General features: G+C 46.9%; 1 pseudogene; it reads right to left on the bottom strand.

Annotated features, from left to right (window-relative positions):
* The window catches only part of LOC121431865, a 45,241-nt pseudogene that overhangs the window by 20,241 nt on the left and 7,775 nt on the right, over positions 1-17,225 (bottom strand).

Genomic DNA, 17,225 nt, shown 5'->3' on the forward strand with positions numbered 1-17,225 from the left:
ATCATCATCACCATCATCATCATCATCATCACCATCATCATGCTTCTTGTCTTCTCCCCCTCATCATCATAATAAAAGAGTTTACATACACAGCAAGTCGGCTCATGACAGTGTAAGCAGTGTTTGCATCCAGTCCAGTTGTTGGTTCATCTAAGAACAGAACAGTTGGTCCAATAACGAGCTCCATCCCAATGTTGGTCCGTTTCCGCTCTCCCCCGGACACGCCACGTATGAACATGGTCCCAACCTACATGTACAACACAACAACCAAATCAAGTGTTAGTGAATAACTACATACATGTATGCAGTTCACATTTCTTCAAATATAATTTTGAATTATTATAGAAATATGATTGCCTTTGGAGAAATAAGGTTCAGGTTGTATTCTGCTTCCTAGTGTCATGTCATGGGTGAAATTTTGTCAGCTTTGAATTATTTATTTGATACACCATGTATCCTCTCTTCACTTGTATTTCCTTTCCTTCCCTGTTTTTTCTTCCTTTCTCATCTTCCCTCTTCTGTTATATCTCCTCTATCTTGCATGGGTGTTGATTGGTGTTCCTGGTGGAGGGGGGGAGATGACTGACACAAATTTTGTTCTTTCTGACGTATCTTTTTTAGAGGGGGCAGTAGCATTGATAGCAATTAAACAAAATCAACAAAGTCCAGACATGGTATAGGCCTAAACAGCAAATCTATTTTTTTATTTAAAAATATATCCATAAACTGTCTATTAGATATTTTAAACACTTTAAGATTTTGTTGCTCATTCCCATACATCCCAAATATGTCAACTAATGTCCACTCCTTCAAATTATTTTTATAAATTGCCTTTAAATACAGTCACAAGATGATTCTGTTGTTTAGATAAGCAGAGATTCTGAAACTTCAATGTTGAGGTAAGGAGCATCAAAATTATTGGACTCTATCTTCCTCCATCTCCTTCCTCCATGCCCACTCCCTTTCTTCCCCTCCCTCCATTCCTTCCTCCCCTCTCCCCTCCCACTACCTCATTTCATCCAATCCCTCCCTCCTATTCTCCTCCCTTCCTTCCCCTCCATCTCCTCCCTCCCTCTATCCCTTCCCTCTCTCTCTCTCCTCCCCCTCTACCTCCGTCCATCCATCCCCTCCCTCCCTCTATCCTTTCCTCCCTCCATCACCTCCCTCTATTCCTCCACCTCCCTTTCTCCATCCCTTCCCTCTACCTCCATCCCTCCATCCCCTCCCTCTATCTCTTACCTCTCCTTCCTCCTTCCCCTCCCTCCCTCCCCCAACCCCCTCCATCCCTTCCCTCTCCCTCCATCCCTTTCCTCTCCTTCCCTCCACCTCCCTCCTCTCCTTCCCTCTCCCTCCCTCTATCCTTCCCTCTCCCTCCCTCTATCCCTTCCCTCTCCCTCCCTCCACCTCCCTCCTTCTATCCCTTCCCTCTCCCTCCCTCCATCCCCTCCCTCTATCCCTTCCCTCCACCTCTATCCCTACACCCCTTCCTCCCTCTATCTCTTCCGTCCCTCCATCCCCTCCCTCCCTCCCTCTATCCCTTCCCTCTACCTCCATCCCTACACCCCTCCCTCCCTCTATCCCTTTCCTCCACCTCCATCCCTCCATCCCCTCCCTCCCTCTATCCCTTTCCTCCACCTCCATCCCTACACCCCTCCCTCCCTCTATCTCTTCCGTCCCTCCATCCCCTCCCTCTATCCCTTCCCTCCACCTCCATCCTACACCCCTCCCTCCCTCTATCTCTTCCGTCCCTCCATCCCCTCCCTCCCTCTATCCCTTCCCTCCACCTCCATCCCTACACCCCTCCCTCTATCCCTTTCCTCCACCTCCATCCCTACACCCCTCCCTCCATCTCTTCCGTCCCTCTATCTCTTCCGTCCCTCTATCCCTTCCCTCCATCCCCTCCCTCCCTCTATCCCTTCCCTCCACCTCCATCCCTACACCCCTCCCTCCCTCTATCTCTTCCATCCTCTATCTCTTCCGTCCCTCCATCCCTTCCCTCCATCCGCTCCCTCCCTCTCCCTTTCCTCCACCTCTATCCTACACCACCCCTCCCTCCTCTATCTCTTCCGTCCCTCTATCTCTTCCGTCCCTCTATCCCTTCCCTCCATCCCCTCCCTCCCTCTATCCCTCCCTCCACCTCCATCCCTACACCCATCCCTCCCTCTATCTCTTCCGTCCCTCTATCTCTTCCCTCCATCCCCTCCCTCCCTCTATTCCTTCCCTCCACCTCCATCCCTACACCCCTCCCTCCCTCTATCTCTTCCCTCCATCCCTCTATCCCTTTCCTCCACCTCCATCCCTACACCCCTCCCTCCCTCTATCTCTTCTGCCCCTCTATCTCTTCCGTCCCTCTATCCCTTCCCTCCATCCCCTCCCTCCCTCTATCCCTTCCCTCCCTCCCTCTATCCCTTTCCTCCACCTCCATCCCTATACCCCTCCCTCCCTCCCTCTCTCTTCCGTCCCTCTATCTCTTCCGTCCCTCTATCCCTTCCCTCCATCCCCTCCCTCTATCCCTTCCTCCACCTCCATCCCTACACCCTCCCTCCCTCTATCTCTTCCGTCCCTCTATCCCTTCCCTCCATCCCCTCCCTCCCTCTATCCCTTCCCTCCACCTCCATCCCTCCATCCCCTCCCTCCCTCTATCCCTTCCCTCCATCCCCTCCCTCCCTCTATCCCTTTCCTCCACCTCCATCCCTACACCCCTCCCTCCCTCTATCCCTTCCCTCCATCCCTCTATCCCTTTCCTCCACCTCCATCCCTACACCCCTCCCTCTCTCTATCTCTTCCCTCCCTCCCTCTATCCCTTTCCTCCACCTCCATCCCTATACCCCTCCCTCCCTCTATCTCTTCCGTCCCTCTATCTCTTCCGTCCCTCTATCCCTTCCCTCCATCCCCTCCCTCTATCCCTTCCCTCCACCTCCATCCCTACACCCCCCTCCCTCTATCTCTTCCGTCCCTCTATCCCTTCCCTCCATCCCCTCCCTCCCTCTATCCCTTCCCTCCACCTCCATCCCTCCATCCCCTCCCTCCCTCTATCCCTTCCCTCCATCCCCTCCCTCCCTCTATCCCTTTCCTCCACCTCCATCCCTACACCCCTCCCTCCCTCTATCCCTTCCCTCCATCCCTCTATCCCTTCCTCCACCTCCATCCCTACACCCATCCCTCTCTCTATCTCTTCCCTCCATCCCTCTATCCCTTTCCTCCACCTCTATCCCTACACCCCTCCCTCCCTCTATCTCTGCCGTCCCTCTATCTCTTCCGTCCCTCTATCCCTTCCCTCCATCCCCTCACTCCCTCTATCCCTTCCCTCCACCTCCATCCCTACACCCTCCCTCCCTCTATCTCTTCCGTCCCTCTATCCCTTCCCTCCATCCCCTCCCTCCCTCTATCCCTTCCCTCCACCTCCATCCCTCCATCCCTCCCTCCCTCTATCCCTTCCCTCCATCCCCTCCCTCCCTCTATCCCTTTCCTCCACCTCCATCCCTACACCCCTCCCTCCCTCTATCCCTTCCCTCCATCCCTCTATCCCTTTCCTCCACCTCCATCCCTACACCCCTCCCTCTCTCTATCTCTTCCCTCCCTCCCTCTATCCCTTTCCCCACCTCCATCCCTATACCCCTCCTCCCTCTATCTCTTCCGTCCCTCTATCTCTTCCGTCCCTCTATCCCTTCCCTCCATCCCCTCCTCTATCCCTTCCCTCCACCTCCATCCCTACACCCTCCCTCCCTCTATCTCTTCCGTCCCTCTATCCCTTCCCTCCATCCCCTCCCTCCTCTATCCCTTCCCTCCACTCCGTCCCTCCATCCCCTCCCTCCCTCTATCCCTTCCCTCCATCCCCTCCCTCCCTCTATCCCTTTCCTCCACCTCCATCCTACACCCCCCCTCCCTCTATCCCTTCCCTCCCCTCCATCCCTCTATCCCTTTCCTCCACCTCCATCCCTACACCCCTCCCTCTCTCTATCTCTTCCCTCCATCCCTCTATCCCTTTCCTCCACCTCTATCCCTACACCCCTCCCTCCCTCTACTCTTCCCCCTCTCTCCTTCCCTCTATCTCGTCCCTCTACCCTTCCCTCCATCCCTCCCTCCCTCTATCCCTTCCCTCCACCTCCATCCCTACACCCCTCCCTCCCTCTATCCCTTCCCTCCATCCCTCTATCCCTTTCCTCCACCTCCATCCCTACACCCCTCCCTCCCTCTATCTCTTCCGTCCCTCCATCCCCTCCTCTATCCCTTCCCTCCACCTCCATCCCTACACCCCTCCCTCCCTCTATCTCTTCCGTCCCTCCATCCCCTCCCTCCCTCTATCCCTTCCCTCCACCTCCATCCCTACACCCCTCCCTCTATCCCTTTCCTCCACCTCCATCCCTACACCCCTCCCTCCATCTCTCCGTCCCTCTATCTCTTCCGTCCCTCTATCCCTTCCCTCCATCCCCTCCCTCCCTCTATCCCTTCCCTCCACCTCCATCCCTACACCCCTCCCTCCCTCTATCTCTTCCATCCCTATCTCTTCCGTCCCTCCATCCCTTCCCTCCATCCGCTCCCTCCCTCTATCCCTTTCCTCCACCTCTATCCCTACACCCCTCCCTCCCTCTATCTCTTCCGTCCCTCTATCTCTTCCGTCCCTCTATCCCTTCCCTCCATCCCCTCCCCCCTCTATCCCTTCCCTCCACCTATCCCTACACCCATCCCTCCCTCTATCTCTTCCGTCCCTCTATCTCTTCCCTCCATCCCCTCCCTCCCTCTATTCCTTCCCTCCACCTCCATCCCTACACCCCTCCCTCCCTCTATCTCTTCCCTCCATCCCTCTATCCCTTTCCTCCACCTCCATCCCTACACCCCTCCCTCCCTCTATCTCTTCTGCCCCTCTATCTCTTCCGTCCCTCTATCCCTTCCTCCATCCCCTCCCTCCCTCTATCCCTTCCCTCCCTCCCTCTATCCCTTTCCTCCACCTCCATCCTATACCCCTCCCTCCCTCTATCTCTTCCGTCCCTCTATCTCTTCCGTCCCTCTATCCCTTCCCTCCATCCCCTCCCTCTATCCCTTCCCTCCACCTCCATCCCTACACCCTCCCTCCCTCTATCTCTTCCGTCCCTCTATCCCTTCCCTCCATCCCCTCCCTCCCTCTATCCCTTCCCTCCACCTCCATCCCTCCATCCCCTCCCTCCCTCTATCCCTTCCCTCCATCCCCTCCCTCCCTCTATCCCTTTCCTCCACCTCCATCCCTACACCCCTCCCCCCTCTATCCCTTCCCTCCATCCCTCTATCCCTTTCCTCCACCACTCCATCCCTACACCCCTCCCTCTCTCTATCTCTTCCCTCCCTCCCTCTATCCCTTTCCTCCACCTCCATCCCTATACCCCCCCCTCCCTCTATCTCTTCCGTCCCTCTATCTCTTCCGTCCCTCTATCCCTTCCCTCCATCCCCTCCCTCTATCCCTTCCCTCCACCTCCATCCCTACACCCCCCTCCTCTATCTCTTCCGTCCCTCTATCCCTCCCTCCATCCCCTCCCTCCCTCTATCCCTTCCCTCCACCTCCATCCCTCCATCCCCTCCCTCCCTCTATCCCTTCCCTCCATCCCCTCCCTCCCTCTATCCCTTTCCTCCACCTCCATCCCTACACCCCTCCCTCCCTCTATCCCTTCCCTCCATCCCTCTATCCCTTTCCTCCACCTCCATCCCTACACCCATCCCTCTCTCTATCTCTTCCCTCCATCCCTCTATCCCTTTCCTCCACCTCTATCCCTACACCCCTCCCTCCCTCTATCTCTGCCGTCCCTCTATCTCTTCCGTCCCTCTATCCCTTCCCTCCATCCCCTCCCTCCCTCTATCCCTTCCCTCCACCTCCATCCCTACACCCTCCCTCCCTCTATCTCTCCGTCCCTCTATCCTTCCCTCCATCCCCTCCCTCCCTCTATCCCTTCCCTCCACCTCCATCCCTCCATCCCCTCCCTCCCTCTATCCTTCCCTCCATCCCCTCCCTCCCTCTATCCCTTTCCTCCACCTCCATCCCTACACCCCTCCCCCCTCCTCTATCCCTTCCCTCCATCCCTCTATCCCTTTCCTCCACCTCCATCCCTACACCCCTCCCTCTCTCTATCTCTTCCCTCCCTCCCTCTATCCCTTTCCTCCACCTCCATCCCTATACCCCTCCCTCCCTCTATCTCTTCCGTCCCTCTATCTCTTCCGTCCCTCTATCCCTTCCCTCCATCCCCTCCTCTATCCCTTCCCTCCACCTCCATCCCTACACCCTCCTCCCTCTATCTCTTCCGTCCCTCTATCCCTTCCCTCCATCCCCTCCCTCCCTCTATCCCTTCCCTCCACCTCCGTCCCTCCATCCCCTCCCTCCCTCTATCCCTCCCTCCATCCCCTCCCTCCCTCTATCCCTTTCCTCCACCTCCATCCTACACCCCTCCCTCCCTCTATCCCTTCCCTCCATCCCTCTATCCCTTTCCTCCACCTCCATCCCTACACCCCTCCCTCTCTCTATCTCTTCCCTCCATCCCTCTATCCCTTTCCTCCACCTCTATCCCTACACCCCTCCCTCCCTCTATCTCTTCCGTCCCTCTATCTCTTCCGTCCCTCTATCCCTTCCCTCCATCCCCTCCCTCCCTCTATCCCTTCCCTCCACCTCCATCCCTACACCCCCCCTCCCTCTATCCCTTCCCTCCATCCCTCTATCCCTTTCCTCCACCTCCATCCCTACACCCCTCCCTCTCTCTATCTCTTCCCTCCATCCCTCTATCCCTTTCCTCCACCTCTATCCCTACACCCCTCCCTCCCTCTATCTCTTCCGTCCCTCTATCTCTTCCGTCCCTCTATCCCTTCCCTCCATCCCCTCCCTCCCTCTATCCCTTTCCTCCACCTCCATCCCTACACCCCTCCCTCCCTCTATCTCTTCCGTCCTCTATCTCTTCCGTCCCTCTATCCCTTCATTCCATCCCCTCCCTCCCTCTATCCCTTCCCTCCACCTCCATTCGTACACCCCTCCCTCCCTCTATCTCTTCCCTCCATCCCTCTATCCCTTTCCTCTACTCTATCCCTACACCCCTCCCTCCCTCTATCTCTTCCGTCCCTCTATCCCTTCCCTCCATCCCCCCTCCCTCCATCCCTCCCTCCCTCTATCCCTTCCCTCCACCTCCATCCCTACACCCTCCCTCCCTCTATCTCTTCCGTCCCTCTATCCCTTCCCTCCATCCCCTCCCTCCCTCTATCCCTTCCCTCCACCTCCATCCCTCCATCCCCTCCCTCCCTCTATCCCTTTCCTCCACCTCTATCCCTACACCCCTCCCTCCCTCTATCTCTTCCGTCCCTCTATCTCTTCCCTCCATCCCCTCCCTCCCTCTATCCCTTCCCTCCATCCCCTCCCTCCCTCTATCCCTTTCCTCCACCTCCATCCCTACACCCCTCCCTCCCTCTATCTCTTCCCTCCATCCCTCTATCCCTTTCCTCCACCTCTATCCCTACACCCCTCCCTCCCTCTATCTCTTCCGTCCCTCTATCTCTTCCGTCCCTCTATCCCTTCCCTCCCTCCATCCCCTCCCTCCCTCCCTCTATCCCTTCCCTCCACCTCCATCCCTACACCCTCCCTCCCTCTATCTCTTCCGTCCCTCTATCCCTTCCCTCCATCCCCTCCCTCCCTCTATCCCTTCCCTCCATCCCCTCCCTCCCTCTATCCCTTTCCTCCACCTCCATCCCTACACCCCTCCCTCCCTCTATCTCTTCCGTCCCTCTATCTCTTCCGTCCCTCTATCCCTTCCCTCCATCCCCTCCCTCCATCCCCTCCCTCCCTCTATCCCTTCCCTCCACCTCCATCCCTACACCCTCCCTCCCTCTATCTCTTCCGTCCCTCTATCCCTTCCCTCCATCCCCTCCCTCCCTCTATCCCTTCCCTCCACCTCCATCCCTCCATCCCCTCCCTCCCTCTATCCCTTCCCTCCATCCCCTCCCTCCCTCTATCCCTTTCCTCCACCTCCATCCCTACACCCCTCCCTCCCTCTATCCCTTCCCTCCATCCCTCTATCCCTTTCCTCCCTCCATCCCTACACCCCTCCCTCTCTCTATCTCTTCCCTCCATCCCTCTATCCCTTTCCTCCACCTCTATCCCTACACCCCTCCCTCCCTCTATCTCTTCCGTCCCTCTATCTCTTCCGTCCCTCTATCCCTTCCCTCCATCCCCTCCCTCCCTCTATCCCTTCCCTCCACCTCCATCCCTACACCCCTCCCTCCCTCTATCTCTTCCGTCCCTCTATCTCTTCCGTCCCTCTATCCCTTCCCTCCATCCCCTCCCTCTATCCCTTTCCTCCACCTCCATCCCTACACCCTTCCCTCCCTCTATCTCTTCCGTCCCTCTATCTCTTCCGTCCCTCTATCCCTTCCCTCCATCCCCTCCCTCCCTCTATCCCTTTCCTCCACCTCCATCCCTACACCCCTCCCTCTCTCTATCTCTTCCCTCCATCCCTCTATCCCTTTCCTCCACCTCTATCCCTACACCCCTCCCTCCCTCTATCTCTTCCGTCCCTCTATCTCTTCCGTCCCTCTATCCCTTCCTCCATCCCCTCCCTCTATCCATTTCCTCCACCTCCATCCCTACACCCTTCCTCCCTCTATCTCTTCCGTCCCTCTATCTCTTCCGTCCCTCTATCCCTTCCCTCCATCCCCTCCCTCCCTCTATCCCTTCCCTCCACCTCCATCCGTACACCCCTCCCTCCCTCTATCTCTTCCCTCCATCCCTCTATCCCTTTCCTCCACCTCTATCCCTACACCCCTCCCTCCCTCCCTCTACCTCTTCGGTCCCTCTATCTCTTCCGTCCCTCTATCCGTTCCCTCCATCCCCTCCCTCCCTCTATCCCTTCCCTCCACCTCCATCCCTACACCCTCCCTCCCTCTATCTCTTCCGTCCCTCTATCCCTTCCATCCATCCCCTCCCTCTATCCCTTCCATCTCCGTCCCTCCACCTCCATCCCTCCATCCCCTCCCTCCCTCTATCCCTCCCTCTCTATTCCTCCATCCAATCATTACTGCTCACCTTTGTATCTTTGCAGTCTTCTAATCCAAGCTCAGTTATGGTTTCATCCACTCTTTCCTTTTTTCCTTCTGAGATACTGTAGAAGGAAGCCTTAAGGCAGCAGAGAATGCAAGATTCTCTCTCACCGTCAGTGTTCCCATGACAACATCATCCTATACAAATAATAAAATTATAGATTATTAATGGTCACCATACTGCACAAATTACAATGATATAAGTGCAATGTTTAATTACAGCTCCAGACTATCTATAAATAAAACATCTGAATTTTTTTACGTTTGGTTTTCTTAAGTTGGAATTTAAACAATACAAATCCTGTCATTGCAATCTTGAGCAGGTTTTAACCACAGTGAAAGCATACTAAGATTAATCTCTCAACAATTTACATAATGTAATCTTAAATGTTTATACATAATATCTATATGTAAATCAAATTGTTAAACAATGCATTATTAGTCTCCGGACTACATAATTGCACCAGAAAATGGATTGATAGGAATGTGAGATTACTATACCAACAATTGTAGTCAAAGATTACATTGTTGTTCCAGAAAACAGATTTCAAATCTAAGACAAATATTTGTTTGTGATATCATGGTATGTAGGATTTTGTATTATAGTAACATTTTGTGATATTTGTGAGACAGGGGATAGCTATGCACATGACCCACATTAACATATATCATGTACAGAATTTTACAGTCAACCTTGTATTACTTGCTAATTTGTTATAATTTATTTTCCCCTTTCCACAGAGTTCTTTTATTTTGAAAAGAAATTCCATTAATAATCATGGTGATTCCTCCCTTTCAAATAGTGTGGTGATAATCCAAATTCCTTCAGGAAACATATTTTTATGAGAATATGGCCGGGGGGGGGGTATTCTGGAAAGGCTCATAATTTTCCTCAAAGTTACCCATATGATGGAGCACTAATGGACCGCCCAATTTGTATTCTGAAGCGCTCAATTAACTCCTTTAGGCCACTCCCCTACTAAGCAAAATTGGCCAATCAAACGTGCTCTTACAACATAAAATTTTCTAGCAGCGCACAGTGTCTCTTCACTTTGCTGGCTCGTCACAAGCTTGTATACAAATATTTTTTGCTGGGAAATAATGCTAAAGTCTTTGCATCAGAGATTAGAGGTTCGTCATGTTGTTAAAGTTACCTGTTGTCTTGTCCCATTCTCTCTCAATATTTTCTTGTACTTCTGTTGGCTTTGATTTTTTTTTCAATTTCGAACATGATTTTCACATCCACCTATTTACATCCATTTGTAGCTTTTTTTTTCTTTTACAATATTTCATTGCAACTGTCTCGGGGGAGGAGGGATTCTTCTATAACATTAATTCCTGCTGATTTTCATAATAATAAACTTTTCATTTTATTATATGGGAAACCTTGATGAGACTTAATGGACCTTTTATCATCATCTTTCCCCATTGGAAAAGTCTGCTAATTGAGCGCGATGAGACTTTTCAGAATACCAGAAGTCTCGTAACTGCTCACAGAACTCTTCGCGCAGTCATAATGTGTACTATTTCAAGTGTGTGCAACGCACCCCTGCCGAATAAGGATAAGGACACGTGAGTGCCTTTTCAGAATACCAAAATGCTCATTGAGCGCTAATTGACCGCTGATTGAGCTTTCAGAATACCGCCCCTGATGTAGAAGGTACCTGGACAACATATCCTGAGCAGCACTTGAAGTTCCTTGGGATGTCATTCCCATTAATCAATACTTCTCCTCGAACCCCCTCCTTCTCTTTCCTACCAGCCAGGATGTCCAATAAACTAAAAAGAAACAAGACACAAGATGGCTTATCTCTAAACTCATACAGGGCTCGAATTAACAATTTAAAGGGGCAAGGCCATTTTTTAAAAGGGCACTTAAGGGAAAGGGCAGGCAGTTTTCACTTTATGGGACATCCAAGGCCACCAAAGAAAGGGCATCAATAATAAATGCACTTTTCAATGGGGCACATGCACTGGATTACCGCAGGGCACCACGGCCACAGCAAAAAAGGGCAGTTATTTTGGCCTTAAGTCTACAAATATTTGAAAGGGCATCAAGGCCATTTCTGAGGGCATCTAAGGCCATGGCCTTGGATGGCCTTGGATTAATTCGAGCCCTGCTCATATATGCAACAAGTGATTTGGTTTCCATTAGTTAGCAAGTTACCAGTATACAAAAAGTACCAAAAATATGAGAACATAGAAGGTAACAAATATAACAGAAAGCACAAAGAAGAGCAACATGTTAAACATATGAGTACTATTTGGGATTTTGAATCTTGACTTTGAGCATACAGGGGCCGATTGCACGAAAGGGTCTTTCAAAGGACCGTCTTTCGTGTCGCCCATCTTTTATGATACGCTATAGGCGGGGTGTTTCTGAAATTTATGATAAAGAATAAGATTCGTTTGTTTGCTTTTAAATCAAATTTTATACGATTTCATGATATATCACATCATTTTATAAACAAATATTTTGTTTAATTTAACGGACGAATGAAATATGTTTGCAAATGATTTATTTAAAATGCGTTTCACATGGCGCATCATAAAAAGGCAACACGAAAGACGGTCCTTAATTCATTCTGTTGAATCTGATTAATGCCAGAAAGTTCCTCGTCATAGAGTATTTTTTTCTGTGATTCCATAGGATGAGATATCATAGAGTCCATATGACCTTGATTCCATTTCAAATAAAAATAAAAATTCATCATCTGTGTCACCTTAAAAACAACTTAAGGACAATATTCTTCAACCCTCACATTCATACGCTGCACATTAAAACTCACAATTAATTTTTATGGTAGATAATCACAAATCTTATTACTGAACTTCCGTTATGGCCACACTTGTCATCTATATAGTTTACTTAAGATCCCATCCCAGAGAATGGAGACTGAAACTTTGCAAGGATACATCTTACGAACAACTTAAAGGGGAATGAAACCTTTGGAACAAATAGGCTTGTGTAGAAACAGAAAAATCAAAGAATAAGAATAAAGAAAGTTTGAGAAAAATCGGACCAATAATGAGAAAGTTATGAGCATTTTAATATTGCAATCACTATTGCTATGGAGATCCTTCCATTGGCAATGCGACAAGGATGTGTGATGTCACTGATGAACAATTTTCCCTTTGGTGGACTATAAAATACCCTCAAAATGTCTCTTTTTGCTTTTTCTTATGATGATACAAACTCTCTTTCTATGATGTATTCTTAAAAAATATGTATTACATGCCCTCATGTAGAAAGAACACATGATTTATGGATAAATGTGATAAAAGAGGCAATTCAAGTGAAATATATACTAATGGGGAGAGTTGTTCACAAGTGACATCACACATTTTTTGTCACATTGCCAATTTGCTATCTTCATAGCATTAGTGATCGCAATATTCAAATGCTCATAACTTTCTCATTATTTGTCCGATTTTTCTCAAACTTTTGTTGATCTGTTTCTTTGATTTTTCTGTTTTCACACAAGCTATCTTGTTCCAATGGTTTCATTCTCCTTTAAGGACAATATTCTTCAACCCTCACATTCATACGTTACACATTAAAACTCACAATTAATTTTTATGGTGGTGGATAATTACAAATCTTATTACTGAACTTCCGTTATGGCCACACTTGTCATCTATATAGTTTACTTAAGATCCCATCCCAGAGAATGGAGACTGAAACTTTGCAAGGATACATCTTACAAACAACTTAAGGACAATATTCTTCAACCCTCACATTCATACGTTACACATTAAAACTCACAATTAATTTTTATGGTGGTGGATAATTACAAATCTTATTACTGAACTTCCGTTATGGCCACACTTGTCAATCTATATAGTTTTAATACTTAAGATCCCATCCCAGAGAATGGAGACCCCTGAAAGACCTCTGAAAGACTGAAACTTTGCAAGGATACCCAGCAGTATCCAAGATCACTAAATCTGTCGGTCCCTAGAATCTCCAAAAATTCTCCAAAGAAATCTGAAAGACTGATTGATACTTCTAGCCCCGCTGGACTTTGACTTAGTCCTATAGAAATCTTTCAGTGGTCTTTCAGAGATCTTGAATTGTAAATGAAAAAATTGATCTTTTGGTAATATTTCTATGGCCTTTCAATGATCTTTCAATTATCCTTGAAATCAAAATTGCTCCTAATTGCCCTGCAAAACAAAGTTTTATTTCTTCCTTAAATGTGGAAGTACCATTGTTTTAACATTTTAAAGTTCAGTCATGTTGGTCCTCATTGTCAAATCTGAAAAAATGGAAATATTGTACAATTCAAACCTTAAAAAACAAAAGAAATAGTGAGTGGGGCACATCTCAACTCTCTCATTTGCATGATACTGAGTTGTGCAGATAACTGTTTTGTGAAAAATATGCACAATTTTAAATGTCATAACTTTCTTTAACATAAAATTTTGATGAAATGTTCAGCATTATGCTCATTTTATTTCTCTCTATTGATTCAGATCAACATTTTTCTGGGGTGGACTTGACCTCTAACACACTACAGGGACCGCAGAGCGATTTAAAAAAATGGAAGGGCTGACCATGCAAAAAATCATAATCATATGGTAATTTTTACGTTATATACATGATTTTGGAAAAAAGAGGGGGGGGGCTGAAGCCAACCCCCCCCCCCCCGCTTCCACTGCCCCTGCACTAGTGAATTACTAGATACACACCAAGCTTTTTCCATGTCCATACAATGAATGGAGCTACTGTGTATACTAGTATTAGACTCCCCTCTCTCTCCCTCCTGCTTTCTATACTCCTCTCTCTCTCTCTCACTCTTTCTGTACTCATCTCTCTTTTTCAATTCAAATCAATCTTTTGGGTTTCTTGTGTATTGTGTATAATCAGTAGGTCCATGGTATTATGTGGTCAGTCGAAAAGAGAAGCCAGACCAAGTTCTGTTTGTATGTCCTAGTAATTCCTAATTCGTCTATTCCCAGATTTTCTACATCTGTACGTCTTACAGGCAAAAAGATGTGCAACATTAATGTTCCATTCTTTGACATTGTTTTGAAATTATTCACTGAAGACAATGCCGCAATATCATTATTATGCTCATTGCCATATTGCGGTTTTTACAGCTGGCCAAAATATGCATGCAGCCCTATGCTACACTATGGCAGGTGTTGTTCTGTCCCTGATTTGAATGCAGAAAATAATTTGACAATGAGATAACTCCACTCTTTTTTTAGATGATGTACTCTACATGTAGTACACAATAGAAATCTTTGTATTATAAAGGTAACTTATCGCTCTCAACCCAGAAAATAAGATCGCATTGATCAATCTGACTTTATCAAAAACTGTAGATCGATCAATGCCATTTACTGTGTTGAAAGCCTTCAATAAGTTAATTTGTAATATAGTGAAATTTACCCAGCAACCCTTTATCGTTCCAAAACTAATTATGTAATCATCCTTTATAAAGCTTCAACAATCGATACAGCCCCGTTGCCAGGGTTCCCAATTATTTAGGGGGTTTGATTCCTTCTCTTCCTTGTCTGAAAAATTTGATTAGCAAATAAGAAAAAAGGTCGACCAGCAGTCAAATTGTCAAGTATTTTGCCCCAAGAAATAAAAAATGTTTTTGTGCTTTATTTTTCTTGCTTTGTAAAATGAAATACTGTTTTCAATAAACTCATGATTTTTTGGTCAGCACCAGGCCCACACTAAAATAGTCAGCATTCGGTATCAAACTACATCGCAGAGCGGCGCCACTTTTACAATAACCCATTCAAATACTAGTACTAGGGCACATATTGCAATACACGTAGCAGCATCAAAGTAGCACCGGTCTGGTGCGGGCTATTTTAGCACAAGACATTCATGAACTCAAAATTTTATGACTTAGCCCAGGGCTGGTATATGGAGGGGTTCAATCAAACCCCAGCTACATGCTCGTGATATAATCTTTCGCACCTTTGACCTACATAACTTAGAAATATCACAACTTTAACTGAAAGAGCTTTTGTTGTATGGGTGCATCCAAGCATCAAAACAAAACATCGTACCACAATGTGCCAGACAGATACACTATGACTATGCAAAATTACAAATAGTACTAGTTTACTGATCAATCCTTTATTTATTCTCATGTTTGTTCCTTTCTTGGGTAGCTGAGGACTCCATTAATCTGCTATTAATAAAGAAATACTTGAGAATTCAGTTTGCATATACTTTTTCTAAAAACTCTGAAAAGGCAATAAGTGTTCGGAATTTGAACCACAGTAAAACAGCATCTATTAAGCAGGCCCCTTACACACAGATACTTGGGTGGTCATATTGGATTCTGTAAAAAGTCACTTTGAGATCGTTACTACAACTGGCATTTACCTTTAAAAACAAATTATAATAGAAACTGAATAGAAGAAATACTGTGTACTTTGTGCCTAGGGTTTCAGAAAGCTTTTTGTAAATTTAATACGGGAATAACTGGTGAACCACTCGTGTGCAACTGTTCGTCAGATTGTCCGTCAGTTATCATCAGCTTAAGATGAATTTAGATCTTTTTAGATCAAAGTTCTCAAAATTTGATATTCATAGATGTGCACTGCATTTTTTGGTAAAACAGGGAAATGTTGGAGTACATGTATCTGATTTCACAATAGAACAAGTGACCAGCTGCTTGTAAAGTCATGATTAACATACAAACAACTTCATAAAAACAGCCCATGAGAAGGTGGTGTACTTACGATGTTTTCCCGCTCCCAGTGGGTCCTAGGATGGCATTCATTCCACATCCAAACACTCCCCTAAAATATCAAATTACAAAGAGAAAAATATTTATATCTAAAGCAATTATATTACTCAAATCACAATGAATCTTTTCACATTGGCTGATTCAGAGTTGGGTATGGAGGCATAGGTCAAGATTATGACTAGCTGTTCGGCCCTTTCTGATTGGCTGATTCAGAGGTGTGGGGTAAGGGGCAAAGGTCAATGCGATGACTAGCTGATCAGCCTTTTCTCATTGGCAGATTAAAGAGTCCTGAGAAGGTTAAGGAGGTCAAATTCAACTCAATGACTAGCTGCTTGGCCTTTTCTCATTAGCTGATTAGGGGTCAAGGTAATCATTAGCCACTGGACACTCCTCCAATTTGTTCAATTTTTTTTTTGGGGGGGGCCTAGGCCCTACCTATAGATACAGTCAGGAGTTTGTAAGAACCCTTACTTTATTTTAGTTGAATAAAGCTTTTTACATGTAAATGGCTGTCTATCTTGACAGCCAATCACAAATCATAAAGCATCCTATGTCTTTTTTCAGTTCTATCCCAGCCATGTTGTAATTTCCTTCAGCAAGAAATTCATCCACATTTTGCTGCACTCAACCCAGGTGAGGTGAATAGGTATCTGGCAGGATTAATTCCTTGAATGCACTGAGAGCTAAAGCCGGGGTAATTATAATAATAATAAACAATGTGGCTCGGAACAGATTATTTCTAGATAGATGGTGTTATATAAATGCATGCCTATTATTATAATTATTATTTGACTATATACTGTATGTTTTGTTCTAGCGTTCTGTTCATTCATACAATGTTACTCTGATATTTAGTGCATACATTTCGAAAAGCTTCAGTACAGTATGTCTGTTTTTAAAGCAATTTCCTGACTTTACCTTAATATTCTGTTCATATACCCCCTTTTCTTAGATGACAGATGGTGTAATATAAAAAGCAAATAATAACGTTTAGTTGATGAAACAAACTCCTCGGTGACTAATATGAACAGATGGTATATTTCATCAGCTTCACTTCATAAAGTTAGCTTCCTCCTAATTCACCTCAGAAATAAATTGTCATCAGCACGTTCACAAACAGTATTTATTTGCTTTAAAATAAAGTTGAAAAAAAGCAATTTCCCAACTTTAGCTTAATATTCTGTTTATAAATATGCCCCCTTTTCTTAGATGATAGATGGTGGTATATAAAGCAAATAATAACGTTAAGTTAGATGAAACAAACTCCTCGGTGACTGATATGAACAGATGGTATATTTCATAAGCTTCATTTCATAAAGTTAGCTTCCTCCTAATTCACATGAATTGTCATCAGCACGTTCACAAACAGCATTTATTTGCTTTACAAAAACCTGAAATATCCTTCAAATTTCAACCCAAAACCTGGTGCCTGGAGTTCATAAGTGCCGGATATTGTAAACCAAT

The sequence above is a fragment of the Lytechinus variegatus genome, chromosome 18, assembly GCF_018143015.1.
Source record: "Lytechinus variegatus isolate NC3 chromosome 18, Lvar_3.0, whole genome shotgun sequence".
In the NCBI taxonomy this organism is placed as follows: Eukaryota; Metazoa; Echinodermata; class Echinoidea; order Temnopleuroida; family Toxopneustidae; genus Lytechinus; species Lytechinus variegatus.